This window comes from Elaeis guineensis, chromosome 9, assembly GCF_000442705.2.
Source record: "Elaeis guineensis isolate ETL-2024a chromosome 9, EG11, whole genome shotgun sequence".
NCBI lineage: Eukaryota > Viridiplantae > Streptophyta > Magnoliopsida > Arecales > Arecaceae > Elaeis > Elaeis guineensis.
In genome coordinates this window covers 67,608,484-67,625,346 of record NC_026001.2, presented here as the reverse complement: position 1 = coordinate 67,625,346, position 16,863 = coordinate 67,608,484, and positions in this window count along the sequence as shown.

Below are 16,863 nucleotides of genomic sequence, written 5' to 3'. Positions count from 1 at the left end.
TCAAATAATAATAAATATCATTTCATGAGTTGAAAAATTATAAAGAAAGTCCCATCGCAACACACTTGCGATTGGCTTATAGGACACTTTTCTTTCAGCCACTTGATTTGATCAAGTTGGGCATGCCCATTTAAAAGAGGGCGTGAAGGACCAGCATGGGGCATCCCCTAAGCTCCATGTGGTGTGTGAAAAAGTGGGTGAAAAGATTCTAATAGTTGGCGTCTAATAGATCTCCTAAAGGGGATCAAATATCTAAGGCTACAAGAATTTTTAATGCAAACTGGACTTGTATTAAAGGACTATTTAATTTTGAATAAGATTCAAATATTTTGCTTATTTAAAAGGGCCTTCTCTAAGGCCCTTATGATTAGATTTTCAGCTGCTCCCATGCCTCATAAGATCCCCCCATACCTCCCTCTCTTCTACTTTTGGTTCCAACGCCCAAAGGAGCTAGGGCATCCTCTCTTCTACTTTTGATCATGATCCAGGCTTCATTCAGATTCGTAGGATGATTATTCTTAGAGAAGAAAGATCAACATTAAATAGGACTATTCCAATCTAATCTTAAGTGGATATCCATAAAGGTCGAGCACTTGCATGGCTAAGAGAGAATTTATTCTCTTTCAGATCTAGATTCAAAGAAAAAAATTACAAAATAGTAATGTGATTCGATCACATATTTAATTTCAGCATAAAATTCAACGTATGCTCAATTTCAGCATATGAAGTAGATCCATGTATTTTTTATTTTATGCATACATGATTTAGATTAAAAAATATTTTAATCTTCTATTTTGCTATATTATTTAGAAAAAAAAAATAAAACACACATGCATACTCCGACATAAAATTCCAACACTGATATCAGAGCCATGGATTTCATATGTACAAAATTGCCATAGATGTTTTTGAAAAAAAAATTCAAAATATGATTTTTCTTAATACATGAGATGTATAGATGATTTTTTTGAATCTAAAATTTATTTTATATTTAATTTTTAGTTCATATATTCGATATATAAAGGCATGCATAGATCTAAAATTTATTCTAGATCAGTTTCTAGTTCATGTATATGTGATATATAGATGCATGCGTAAATCTGAAAATTATTTTAACCTAATTTATGATTCATATATGAGATGTATGATTGCATATTTAGATCTAAAAATTAGTTTTAAAATGATTCATGATTTATATATGAGATATATGATATCATGTTATGATCTAAATTTTTGTTTAGATATGAATTTTACATACATATATAAGATATATGCTGGTATGTTAAATCTAAAAAATAGTTTCATGATTTAAAACTTACTTTTCATATAAAAAATTTAGATCTAAAATTTAATTTCAGAATCTGAAATTTATATTTGTGCACGAGGGTTTTTGATCATGGATAAATCAAAAATTAGATCATGTAATTAGATTGCATCTAGGATTTTTGATTTGGATATAATGGATCTAATTCGATTAAGTAATTGATCAAACTGAGTCAAGTGTTGATTAGGATTAGGTTAATTAAATTTAACATCATGCAATTATTATTGATCAAATTGATTAAATCTCATATATAGAATCAATTAACCTAAGGATCTAATTCGGCTCAATGGCTTGAGCCTGATTCGCTTAAGCTAATCAATTTGGACTGATTAACCTATTAGTATTTAAGACAAGTAATTGAGAAGTAGTTATTTAATTGATTTTATTCACTTATCTGGCCAACTTATTGGTGTCTAAAGAAAGCAATAGGGGGACCCCCACCGATCTCCACTTATCTGATTAATTTAGAAGATTGAGTCTTGAATAAGATTGCTTGGTGATTTGGTTTAGCCTATGCCAATTAGATCGGTCATATGATGACTGACTAGATAAGACCTAAACCTAAACAACTTCATAAATATTAAGTCCTTAGGTCTTTCACCATTGTAGATGTACAGGCATGGTACTGGTGTTGATTGTTCTCGTCTGATTACAGTGGTTCAGTTGTATCGAAAATATGCAACCACTCTATTAGCAAAGAGTTACTCCAAGATAATGATGGAGTTGAGCCCAATAACTATTAGATGAGGGATCCAATGACAGTTTTGCACCTGCTTGTGAACGGTAGGTCGGATTTAGCTAAGAAGTGTGGTAAATAACTGTTAAGTGAGCCCACATGACTTAGAGATCAAGTCACTGCAACATACTTAGAGAAGTATCTGGACAAAGAGTTATCCACACATTGGTGTGCATGTTACTAATAATTGTTAGATGAGGTACATATCATCAGTGGGACTGCAGCATCTACTAGAAATTTAGTTATCGCGTTAGAGTTTTTGTTTCCTATCCAAGGAGTGAAGGGATCCAAAAAAATAGTGAGAATCATTGTTTGTTTTTTAAAATCCCTAGAATAAATATAAATTTAAAGTATAAAAATCTAATTTGAATCTCTACTCTCGCAGTTAAACCATATCAGCTTCAAAGCCTCTAGCCCACATTCTTGGGTCCAATCATTTGATCGGAACCAATTATAAAGACTAGTTTAGAAATCTCGAGATTGTTCTGACTTCTAAAAAATTAGATCATGTACTCGACTAGAAACCTCCAGTGTTACCAAACTATCCTACTACTGAGTAAAGAATAGCATATGAAAAGTGAACGGATGATGACAGTCGGGCTAAGTGCTATGTGCTAGCTTCTATGTCAAACGAGTTGCAGAGCCAGCATGAGCATATGCCCACTACTAGGACTATGATCATTCACCTACAAGAGCTGTATGGTAAGCAAAGCCCCACAGCATGCTTTGAAGTATTCAAGAGACTCTTCAATTTGAAGATACGTGAAGAATAGTCAGTCCATGAGCATTGTATGATAGTGATTAAGGATATTAAGGAGCTTGGAAAGCTCGAGCTTGATACGCCAAAGAAATTGTAAATGGATTTGATCCTTTAATCCCTTACAAGTTCATATAGTCAATTTATTGTTAATTTTTATATGAACAAACTTGATTGCACCATATCCAAACTGATCAACATATTGGTTACCACTAAAGGAACTTTGAAGAGTTCAAGAGGTATTGCTCTCACTGTGGAGCAAACTTCTTCATCCAAGAGAAAGTCTTGGAAGAAGAAGAGTAAACCCGTGAAGAAGTAGAAAAAAGAAAGCAAGCCAAAGAAGGACATTTCGAAGAAGGTTGAAGCAAAGAAAAAGTGTTTCCACTGTGATGCTGAAGGCCACTGGAGGAGGAACTATCCACTCTACCTTGAGAGCTTGAAGACCAAAAAGAATGATAAACCTTCAGAAGGTATACTTGTAATTGAATCTAACCTTACAATTTTTTCTACTTCTAGTTGGGTACTGGACTCTGGTTCAAGTGCTCATATATGTACTTCAATATAGGGTTTAATAGAAAGTAAGAGGTTGAGGAAAGGTGACATGATCCTTCGGATTGACAATGGAGCAAAAGTTGCTATAGAAGCTATTGGCACTTATGTTGGGTTCTGGTGATGCAGTAAAATATAAATTTTAAAAATTTTTATCATGTATTCAATAAATGAAAACAAAGTTTAACAATTAAACTCAACCATCAAAACTTAAAACCCTACGAATCCCTTGATGATTACAATCAAATCATAAAAAAATGCATATTAGGAGAAGATCAGAAGTCATATACCACCATGAAGATCATGAACTGATGATTTTGAGATCTTCACAAGACTCCAAAGTAGAAGCCCTCCAATGGTGATCCACATAAGATTAATCAGGGCCCTTCCCAACTCGTCATGGTGCTGCAGCCTTCTTCCTAAGTACGTTGTCGATTGTCCTTCACAAGAATAGGTTGCACCAATACTTGTATGCCTATATGACCTCTACTAGTACCACTCTAAAAAATTTTTTCAAAGTATCACACCACACAAAAATAAATCAGACGTTCAACACTTGAATAACCTGATTTTAGGACAAGCATCTCATGCTTTCCTTTTTCCTTCTCCCTTCCTTTCCATTTTCTCTCCCTCTTTTCTTACATTTTTTCCAGACTTTTTTTTGTCTTTATCCTCTCATTCTCACACCTAAAACCCAGCCAAAAATGGGACATCAAAATAAGGAATAGCACTCCCTTTTTATAGGGAACAAGTGGGCAAACCATGGGATGCCAACTCTTGGCGTCCCTTAATACTTACATGCCATCCTTTAATTTTTAGCATGGAATCCCATGGGTTAAGATGTGGAAAATAAAGTCTTCACCTACAGAAGGACTCTTTCTCTACCAATAAAATTTTAACACCATAAAATGGCCGTGGGAGATGGATTGGCATGGGAAAATCAAGAGTCCAAAATATTAAGGACTCTTCTATATACATCAAAAAATATGGCATCCCATTAATATATGGCATTCAAACTCCTTCCAAAAGAAGGACTCTCCTTCCTCTTCTGCACCCATAGTCCCAAGAGTCATCTGATGACACGATGAATTAATAAACATGTAGAAATTAATGGAAGGAAATAAGAGTCCATGTAGAAATGGACTCTTCTATTTCAATGCCATAAATGGGGCATCCCAAAACTTTTTTAGCATGGAGTTTCTTTCAAGAAAAGGACTCCACATCCTCTTCGATGTCCCACATCCCTAGGTGCCATCTGATGGTGCATAAAATAAAGAGATGCATGGAAGATGTAAGAAAATTAAGAGGACTGGAAGAGAAGGACTCCTCTCTTTAAACCCAAAATAAATATGACGCCACCTTTAATTTTTTGTGTGGTTTTAACATGGAGAAGATGGATTGAAATGAAACTCTTGTATTAAAAATCAGATAAGCCACCTATTTAAAAATAGGTTCAAACCCAATCACATTAAGTCAAAGCAACAAGTCTAGGTTAGCACAAACACCTTTGCACTGAACCCAATTGGGAACTTGAGTTAATTCATGTGCTAGCAATTCAATTAACCCATTAAATTTACAATAAATTTAAATTAATTAGATCAAGATCAAATCTCTATTATGTGTGATCCATTGGGTTCCAAATCTAGCCAGCAGTGGATCCAAACTCTTGACGTAACCCTAATCCGATTGGATTAGGTCAGCTCGAGAGTCCCAATCAATTAGGACTCTTTCTAATTGATTCTTGAATTAATTTTTTTTATTTTAGTGAGTCTACAAGTCAAAATTAATGTCTAGTAACATGTCATAACAACCTGAAAGATTTGAAATTTGATGAAAATATCAAAATTATCCTTCCGTGGTGAGTTACCGTGTAATTCAATCCTTCGATCACACAACATTCTGAAAAGGTCATGGGTATGAAAATATGTTAAATCCAAATACCTAACCATATGCATCTCGATCAGATGATGATGACTTGATTGATGAACTAGTAGAAACCATTTCTACTGTTCATCTCTGCTCTGACAAGAGACTTTCAGAGTCACTATCTTATAAGATCACATAGGATGTTCTCTCCTCTTATAAGGAGTGATCGATTCCTTATTGACTACTCACAATCTTCATGCATACTTTACCATACCCAGAATATCTCACACACATCTTAAAGTGGTGTGCTAGGGAATAAACTAAAGTAAGGGTCTATGCACACAAGATACCATGGTGATCTCAGGTCAAAAGATCACAAGCACCACTCTCACTAAAGAACCATCTATTGACGTGCTGTAAAGCTCCATCAGATGTTCTTTCTGTAAGTCTATTTAGTGAACTCATTCTCTAATGAATACCTATATCCTTGTATTAGCATCACCACATAAGTAGTTGTGAGATCAACCATCCTCTCCATCGAGCATACATAGGATATACCAGTTTTACCGGAGTCATCGATCTCCGACTTGATGATCCAATGATTGAAAATATTTTAGATTGGGGTAATCAAGATTTTAAGTCTCACTGGTATGATCTCATCATGGTCCTAAAATTATTGTCCTAATCTATGGGGTTTATCATAATCATAAAAATATGATGCAGCAAATGACAAAACATAATACCTCATAAATAAAAATAAGTAATGTCATGCAAATGAGTAGGAAGATAATAAAGAAAAGTTTCCATCACATCCCCATGCGATTGGCTTGTAGGGCACTATTCTTTCAATCTTCCACTTGTACTAAAGCCAATCGCCCCTGTACCTGATGCCTATGCAATTAGGATGGCGATTACACTACTGCTGTGTAAGGCTTAGTAAACTGATCCTATTATATTATTCTTTTATATTAATTTATTTTATGATCAAATCACAAATGAGATGAAAGTGCCTAGGATGTGCGTAGTACTCGGTGAGTCGACACCAACTTATTGATGAGCCAATCGCCCTGTACCTGATGCCTATGCAATTAGGATGCGATTACACTACTGCTGTGTAAGGCTTAGTAAACTGATCCTATTATATTATTTTTATATTAATTTATTTATGATCAAATCACAAATGAGATGAAAGTGCCTAGGATATGCGTAGGTACTCGGTGAGTCGACACCCAACTTATTGATGAACCCTTCATCAAGCAACTTTCCTTAGCATTCTTTAGTTACAGTAATTAATTGAGACAAACACAGTTTACTGCTTGAAACTCTTCCAATTCATTGCTCTTCTAGTACTTCTCAAGTACTTTGAGAATGCTTTTCATAATTTTTAAAAGATCCTATCATAGATCTACCTGAAAATAATGATTATGCACAAGACATGATCCACATCAGGCTTGGTACATTAAATGTATGGGTAAGTAAACACCTTTACACCCATTCATGTTGAACCCTTTCAACATTATAATCCATATACCTAGACTGGGATAAGCTCTGCATCCACTTACACTATCTCTATAGATGCCAAGTATATTGGATGCTTAACCCAAGTCTATTCCATGAAAACTTCTGTGATAAGCAAGCCATTGATTGAGTGCAATATCGAGACTACCTTCCAAATATGCTGTATGTCACCTACATATATAACCTAGAAGTTAGTAGAACTCTCACTTATCCTTTTGCACACACATATGGTTCATTTTGATTAAGTCAAATTTTTTTGACTGTCCCATCAAAAATAGAAGTATTTACTCCTCATAAACTACTTGAATTCATAAAAGTATTTGCCCTCCCATTAGAGATAATTTCTTTAGATGGTGTATAGAAATAGCAAAAATCTGAATAGGCATCCCTGATAGCAACCTGTTGGGTCATATCCATAGGTGCTTCAACCATAGTCCACACTTGATTGATGTTCAGGGAGTTAATTTTGGATGTCAAAATTTTAGGCCAACTGTTAGAGTCTCTACTCATAACAATCTTCGAATGAATCAAGTAAAACATCATTTCACAACGATGTATGGTGTACTGCCATTCAGAATGACAAACACATATTTGAGTGGTACATTACACACTCAAATTGATCTTTCGGTGGGGAGGTGTACATCATGATCGTGCCTCATTACTGGGCACATTTGATTGAGGATTAACTTGTTCATACTCCACAGGTTAAGATAGGATAGTTTATAGGTCTTGAACTTCTCAAGTTCAATTATCCTCCCACTGTATGCTTTTAAATTTTCTTTTTTTCTAAAAGGTGGCATACCTACTAACAAAATACTTTTTGTCAAGTAGAATGGTAGAAATAGTATCACATACTATTCTTTTAGGATAACTTATATACTAATAAAAATCGGTTCTAGCACAAACTTATGTACATCAACTCTTTTCACTTAAGTTGGGTAACCTACCTTTTGTCTTTTTCATATCTCATATGAAGTGCTTGTAATAGATTTTGATAATATCTAACATATACAGCAATTTCTATATCCTCAAAATGAGACAATAATATTTGTGAAGTATTTTAGAAAATACATCATATCATATATGAAGTGTCAATCTCTGGGTTGAGATATTATTAGTCTTTGAACATCCATATGTTCAAGACTTAATACCTTGCTTGCCCTAAGATATGCGATCATCATATATATATTTTTTATTCTCATCAACATGAAGAACAATATCATTAAGTGACAGAAACATAAGACCATAATCATAAAATTTATCAAAAGAATAGTAACTTTTACTATTAACATTAATTTCAAATCTATGTTACAATAACAAAAGAATTGAAGTAATATTTCTGATAAACAATGATTTACTAGTTTTTAAATAAATAGGTTCCTACAATTTTAGCATGAATGGACTATCCATCAGTGCCAAAAGGTAAGTAGTTACCTCACTTCAGCTTTTTAGATCCTGCAACTCTTTGCATAAGTGGGACCTATATTAGGTATCACATACCTAAAATTTTAAAGCTGAAACACTCAATAATAATTAATTTGTATCACAAACAAACTATTAGCAGATGCAACTTTTGCATCCTGCTATTGCTTCATGCTTCTAAGACAATTCTTATAATTTATTGCTCATCAATGCTGCAACAATATTAGATACCTATAGTGAAGACATTCTTCACCTTTTATTCTTCAACCATTTCTTTAAGTTCGATCAATTTTAAAAATATCTTAAGCACTGAATGTAAAGATGCAAATATATATATAAGAACATAAAAAAAGACTACTCATAGTGACATACACAAGTTAGATGAAGATTTTTATCTAATTGTATCTCTCATTATTTTAATAAATTTTATAGCCCTCAAGTATGAAATCGAAGAACCTTATTATGAAGTTTCTTAGTGGGGTTGAGACCCCAATTCCTTATAAAAGGCCTTGTGGATAGCACAACAAGCTACTATGAGTTCAAGGGTAAGTAACTCTTTATTAATTACATCTCATGCAACTCTCAACAAACTTTTACCTCTAAAATACTTATAGCTTTGTGGATAGTGTTGGGAAATATATCCCAAAAGTCAATCGTCAAGCTGTTGACGGTTGAGCAACCAGTATGGTAATTAATTTATTAATAAATAAAATATATTTAGTATTTTTATCATAAGTTTTTATCTTCTAATGAACTCCATTATTATGATGAAGTCCTTAGGACTATTCAGATTCGATAAAGAGAAGATTTATCGATTAGTCTTTAAAACTGTTCACGACCAAATGATAGACTGTTAATAAGGATGATAGCTTCTATTGAGCATAGATCGCTGTAGGCCATATGGGTTGGTTGTCCTCTTAACCAAGGAGTGTGGAGACACTGGTATAGCATATAGGAGAGATATAAGGTTACATCATCGTTGAATGTGACCAACTCCAGAGTATTCTACTGTCGAGAATGTCTCTGATAGGATATAGGTATAAGTGTCCCTTAGACCTGAGATCACCTCAGTGACTTGCAAGCAACTCACTGTACTTTGGTACTAGACTAACTAAATTTCTAATTCAGTGATGGAAGACTTCTAGGCATAGTCAAGTACTTACGAAGTCAGAGTGTGATCAAGATGGGATTGACCACTCCAAGAGTTGCAGAAGAATGAGTCACTGTATTTTAATTTAGCAAAATCTTAGCCAGGATAATCCATCAGATGGATTTGATATTTTAAAATACATTGTGGATAACTTGATCAGAGTTGACAGTTGAACTCTGAGGTGTCCTATGATCATTTTGATCAAGGGGATAAATTATATAAAAACTATATCCGCATGGGTTTTGAGGATGTTGTTCTACACATTCGACCTATCCGATCGTCGGGTACCATTGCTAGATGGTCACTTCGATTGGTATAAAAATTTATTCCTATGCTATCAGCTTAGGTTCAGACCTATGAGGTCACATAAATTAGAGTTCATGATCCGATCGGATGGTTGATCAACGATTAAGAATCATTCTGGGGTTAAATGATCAATACGATTGACATTTAACCTAGTGCAAGTGTTGCAGGAGGATCGATTAGCAATTCAATTGCTAATTGACTTAATTTGATTAAGCCAATGGGCTGAGATTAAGTCTAATTGAATATGATTTAATTAAATTTAGTTTAGGCTTGATTGAATCAAGTCTAATTGATTTATTGGATAAGCCAAGTGCAAGAAAAAAACTAGTCCTAGTTCAATTAGGACTTGAGTTAACCTAATTTCTAATTTGATTAAAAAATTAAATCAGATTTAAATCTAATTTAATCTGATTAAATTAGGTTCTTAATTGGGTTAAAAATTATTTTAATTAGGTTGATCTAATTTTGGTTTAATTTGGTTTGAGAAATCAAATTAAAATAAGTCATAAGATAGAATTCTAGTAAGACTAGGATTTCACCTTGCACCACATAAGCCCCCCCCATGCCCTCTCTCTTATTCCACACCAATCCCCTCTTATTTTGTGCAACAAAAGCCCTCTCCCAGTTCTCTCCCACATCCAAAAGGTTTCCTATCTTCTTTCATACATGGAAAGTAGTTGTGGATCAAATCAAAGTAGGAATAAGTTTGGATTTCACATTCTATGAGATAGAGTTTTAGAAATCCAAAACTCTTTCCTTTTAGCACCAAATTTATCCTGATTTTTTTTGAAATTTTTGTGACTTTTATGGAAAACATTATGCACCCTTTTCTAGTAGTCCATGTATGAAAATAAGAAGAAGGTACCCAAGAGTTGGGTGCCCCTTATCCTGCCATGTTTGGATAAGCCTTGACTAGGTATTTGACCTAGACAAAGACTCCATCATATCTCTCTTTATAAAATGAGTTTCTTTACAAAGTTTCTGAAGATTATAGAGATTTGAGAGATCTTTTGGGAATCCAAAAATTAGAGAGAAAAACCTTTGGGTCGTGGAGATATAATAGATACAAGATAGGGTGTCTAGGAGAGAGTAAAGAGAAGAAGAAGAGGGTCTTCTTCTAGGGTTGTTAGTTTCATCTCTTTCCTTCTTCCATCTTGAGTTTTTTGAGAGTGTCTTAGATTTGAAACTCCTTCTCTTTCTTTTCATCTTTGGAAGAGTCCAAATCAAGAAGAAGGAGGCACCTGATCAACCATCGAAGAAGGATCAGCGCAGTACTAGCATACTGTGCTGATTTTCTGAAGCAGGACTTCTGGTCGAGATTCGTGGGCTCGTGTGGATGACTCCTAGAGACCGGATGCATGTGCAGCTTGTAACATCATCCTCAAGTTTGAATCAGAAAGGTTAGAATGTCTAACTTGCAAGATAATAGATCTGATCTATTGTTTAATGCATACATTAGATGTAGTATAGAAACATGTTGATATGATCAACATGTAGTTCATGCTCTATATATTTTAATTTTTGATTTAATACTATGTAATAATCATGTAATAGAATTTTAGATCTAAAAATTCTATAATTTTAAAAAATAAATTTTGATTTATTTTAGTCTTCCACTATCTGATCTTGAAAAAGTTTCAAGATCTAACCTTGAAACCCTAGATCTGGTTCCTACAATTGGTATCAGAGCCTAGGTGATTTATTAGATGATTATTTATATATGCTTAGATTATTTTTTAGATTAGATCTAATTTATAATCTGATTATTAAATCTAAAATTAAAATTTTAGATCAATCACGAACTGTAAGGTTGTCTTGCTGTAAGGTTTACCCCTTACAGTGCAAAGGTTGTCCTAGTTTGTGTAGATCTATCTTTAATCATAAATTTATTAAATATGATCTAGATTAAATTTATGATTTATTAGATTTAAAAAATATTTAAATCTAAAATAAAATCTCTTTGTTAATAATTTTTGTGCAAAAAAATTGTTTAAAGTTGAAATTGTTTCAATTACATTAACCTATTTAGATTAGATCTAAAGTAGTTTCATATTTATTTCATTTGCATCTTGATTATAAATCAAACATGCAATATGATTGGTAGAATCATATTGTAAAATTATTTTATAAATATAAAAATTATTTTCGAAAAGCCAAACCCAACCCTCAGCCCAAAACTTAATTAAGAATTAAGAAGTTATTTGATTAGGTTCTAGGATTGTGAATTTAAGAATCTAAGACACAAATCATAACACATTGGGTTAATGGGTTAGTGAGAATTAGGTCCATTAATTGGGTTAGACCTATGGTTAGATTAAAGATGGACTTAATTAGAGAATTGACTAAATCTAATCAATTGTTGCCTTAGATTAGGTCAAGGATTCTCTAGATTAATTACAATAGTTGTAGTTAGTCAAGTCTATATCTTTAACGAGAACCAAATGGACTTGATTCTTGACTAAGCGGTCTAGCATGAACTGTTAGGTTGAACAAATCAAAACTAATTAAATCAGTTGGTGTCTAAGGTAAACCAGACCAGTAGTTTTTAATTGGGAGCCCGCTTACCTGGCCATTTTTTATGGTGTCTAAGGCAAGCTTTGGCCGACCCTCCCACTGATCGAACTTATCTGACCTCTTGGTGAAATTATGTTTTGATCGGATCACTTGACTATTCGAGCTGACCCATGTTAGTTAGGTAAATCAGTGTAACTGATTTAGGTGCTCCTAGACCAGCCCTTTTAATGGTCACCCTTAAGCTGACTTGGTGAAGCCAGTGGGAGGATCATGATAAGCTGGTTCACTGACCTCATCTTCTAAATCATTTAAATCTTCTAAAATTATTAGGTCCTTAAAATGATAAAGTTATGGAGATAACTGAGTTATAGCCTCCTATTAAGGTGTTTGATAATGAGTCCATTAACTCAATAATCATTGCAGACCCAAAGGCCTGGTGCATGTTGACTAATGGAATTATCACTCATCATCTGACGACTTGGAAGTGTCTCTCTAATGGTGGTTAGGTGAGCCAACCAAAGTTGGGCTTAATCATTCATTAGTTAGATGCACCAAGTATGGTCATGTTAATGGTTGGACCTAACCAGATCCTTACAGTGGAGGCCAAAGCCTACTGATTAGGTTTCTGGGGAAAAATTAAAATTACTAAAAATTATTTAGAGAAACAATTAGTTATGAACCTATCCTTAGATATACATGGGTTAGCCAACCAAAGTTGGGCTTGTGTGCAGTCTAAGTGGATTCTAGTACCCACTATGGAATTAGGGTAATTTATCGAATTGGAGGTAGAGGCTATCAATTTGAATAAAATAGTGGGAGAAATCTTTTGATTAAAGTATAAATCTTTAGGTTTAATGAATCAATTACTAATTAGGTTATGATTTTCTTTTGAGCAGATATGGCCACTTCCCTATCGCTTCGATCATTATTGGACAATGATAAGTTGGTGGGACCCAACTTCGTTAGCTGATACCAAAAGTTGAAGATAGTCCTGAAGCATGAACGGATCCTATATGTGATAATGGATTCTGCACCTGAGGAGCTAGCTACCAATGCATGTGGAACAGTCAGAGACACTTACCAGAAGTGGCTCAGTGATCGGACCACGGTGCGCTGTATCGTGCTAGCTGCCATGAGCGATGAGTTCAATCGTAGATTCGAGATGGCTCAGCCAAAGGATATGCTTCAAGTGTTGGAGGATGCCTTTGGCACACCCGATGATGTAGAAAGGCACAAGACTAGTTGTGCCATCTTCAATGCCAAAATACGGGATGGTGCCTTTGTCACTGATCATGTATTGTACATGATCGAGCTGATGGAATGATTGAGCAAGCTAGGCTTTCCCTTGCATGAGCAGCTTGGGAAAGATGCAATACTAAACTCACTGCCCAAGTCTTATCTCCCATTCCTCATTCATTATAGAATGACAAAGCCTGAAGTAAACTACCACGGGTTACTGGGGTTGCTTCAGAACTTTGAGAAAGATCACCAACTCCATAAGGAGTCGGTGAACTTAATGGGAGATTCGTCTTCTGGTTCTCGACCCTTTCATAAAAAGAAGAAGAACAAGAAGAAAAAAGTGAAAAAGGTACAAGTTCAGGTTGGGACATTAGTGTAGGGCCAGACCAGAAAGATCAAGCCCGATAAGAGTCTATTTTACTGGCAAGCACCCTAGATTAGATAGTGTGTCAGATATCTACTTATGGCACTGTAGGCTAGGTCATATAAACAAGAACAGAATAAACAGGTTGACTCAAGAGAGAATCCTCAAAATTAGTGATTGTGAATCACTTCCAACCTGTGAGTCCTGTCTTCTTGATAAAATGATCAAGTCATCTTTTGCTGAAAAAGGTGAGAGAGCTACTGAGCTCTTAGGCCTAGTACATACTGATGTATGCGGACCCATGAGCACAAGTGCTAAAGATAGATATTTCTACTTCATAACTTTCACGGATGATCTATCCAGATATGGATATGTCTATCTGATGAAACATAAGTCAGATTCATTTAAAATTTTTAAACGATTTCGAAGTGAAGTAGAAAAATAAACTGGAAAGAGCATTAAAACTCTTCGATCTGATCGAGGAGGAAAATATCTTTCTAGTGAGTTTCTCATATATCTAGGAGAGAATGAGATTCTCTTCCAATGGACTCCTCCAAGAATACCACAACATAATGGTGTGTCTGAAAGGAGAAATCGGACTCTATTAGACATGGTCCGATCCATGATGGATTTTGCCAGCTTGCCGATATCCTTTTGGGGATATGCACTCGAATCAACCTGTTATCTGTTAAATAGGGTTCCAAGTAAGTCTGTAATTAAGACTCCATATGAGATATGGACAGAGCGTAAGCCAACACTTTCATACCTTAGGGTCTGGGGGTGCCCAGCCTATGTCAAATAATTAGTCACAGACAAACTTGGACCTAGGTCTGATAAATGCACATTCATAGGGTACCCCAAAGAGATCAAAGGATATTTTTTTTACCATGCTGATGAATAAAAGATATTCGTCAGCCTTAAGGCAATCTTTTTAGAAAAGGAGTTCCTTGGTGAAGGAACCGTTGCGTCTAAGGTTGAACTTGATGAGTTCAACAGGTAGAAGGACCGACACCAATAGCTGAACCTGAGTCGAATTTGATTAAATTAGATCCGGAGCCCAATATACCTGCACCATTAAGGCAATCTGATAGAGTACTATTAGATGTGTGCCCTAGATGCCAAATCGGCTGACACATTCCTATACAGAACTAAGGGCAAATTTATAATTTTGACTATAAATGAATAAAAGGGTTATTCTTCTATTACATTATGTACATTGTGTCTGTAATACATCCTTTGAGTTAGTGAGAATGTAAATTCATATTTTTAAGAGTTGAAAATTTAATGCATGAATTTACATAACTAACTCATAAACTGCTCCTGACCATAGGATCATCACGAGGATGGTGATCGATCCGGAAGGTTGGTGTACGATCGCTTCCTTAGGGTAGATGAGTCTTGAGTCCACGGTGTGAAAACATCGGAGCGAGAGTATAGGTATTCATTGAGAATGAGAGTACTGAGCGTGACCACCTCTAGCAGTCATAAGAAAATCTACCTTCTCGTCAATGACTAGCTCGATGCTGCAGTTGTGTGTCTAGTTCTTTGACCTGAGATGCATCGACGATTCACCTTGAGTGTGTTATAGTTTGACTACACCATAATTCTATCTCCTAGCCATTCAGAATCCTGAGGTATATGTTGGCTGTAGCATATCAATTGTAGGAACCAGATCGCACCAAGATAGGATGTATCAACCTCGGTAGATGAGAGGAGTAGTCCTATGATGATCGAAAGATCGAGTCCTTAAGCTCATGGCCATGGCAGAGTGAAATAATAGAAAAGAGGTTTTCATTGGGGTTTCACATCGGACTCGAATCGATCGATTGATTCATATGACTGATGTTGGGTTTGACGAGTTCACCTTAACCCTAATTCAATCGGGACTCATGATAGAGGAACTCAATCACATAGGTAGCTGCACCAAGAGGTTCATCTTCAGTTCTGATGGGTTGTCACCATATACTGCTAGGTGTCACTGGTGGATTTTGGAAGCAATTAGAATGATTTTGATGATCGATCATTCTAATTGTCTGAATCAGAAGAGTTCTGGTCCATCGAAAGGAGTTTCGATGATGTCGATGATGAGATCACGACATGTCTCATTACCATACAGAATTAAACCTAACTAGGTCACATAAATAAGGGTTAGGGTCTGGATGTCATCAATTGGGCTACCCCAATTGATTTGGATAAGATCCAATTAGGTTCAAGAAAATCGTGCTAGCACTCGATTGAGCCTAACTTTCTCCTCATGTAATTTTTTCTGTCACTACTGAGCCAAATGTGATCTGGCTCATCCAGAGAACCTTAGAAAGGTTTTTCTTAGTCTAATTGAAGTTTGTCCAGCTCAGAAAAGGTTTGTCTTAATTCATGAGATGAATTTAAGACAACTCCTACTAATTTCTAGCACCTGCCAATTTCATTTTAGGATATCTATCAAAAGTTGACATATGGGTCTTAAACTGAAGAGGATTCATTGAAAGATTTTTGTGGAGTGTTCACATATTCAAACCACTTCAAATTGGGTGTCATAATGAGATTATGGCATGAGCTCAATTGGATTTAAGTGGGCGCCCCAAATGGATAAGAACCAAAGAGTCCTGATAAACTTGGACTCTTTGGCGCCACCTTATTTGTGCTTATCTATTATTGGCACCAACGTAGGAGAGAGCATGGAGATTCTTATCTGATGTGATCAGATGACATCACTCCACCAATCAAAATTTTTCCAAAATTAATTGGAATTTTTTGATTGGTCAAATGATGTGGCACTGCACAGCATACAGGATCTATATAAACCCTACTGCACCTAGGGTTTTGAAAGAGAACTTGTTTTATACAAAAACCCATTAGCTATCACCCCCTCCCCTCTTCTCTATATCCTCCCTGCTCTCCTTTCTCTCCTCTTCACATCCAAGAAGTTGGACGTTCATCTGGCAAAGGTACAAGGTGTGGTGACGCCTGGAACAGAAGGCTGCAGCATATCTTCGACAGGCTGCTGCTCCAACTTCAGAAGGAGTTTTGAAGTACTTCCAAATCAGATATTGATCTGATTTTTGGAGCATAGAATCATGAGGAGAAGATATTCTAGATTCTACTTGAGTGGATATTGGTA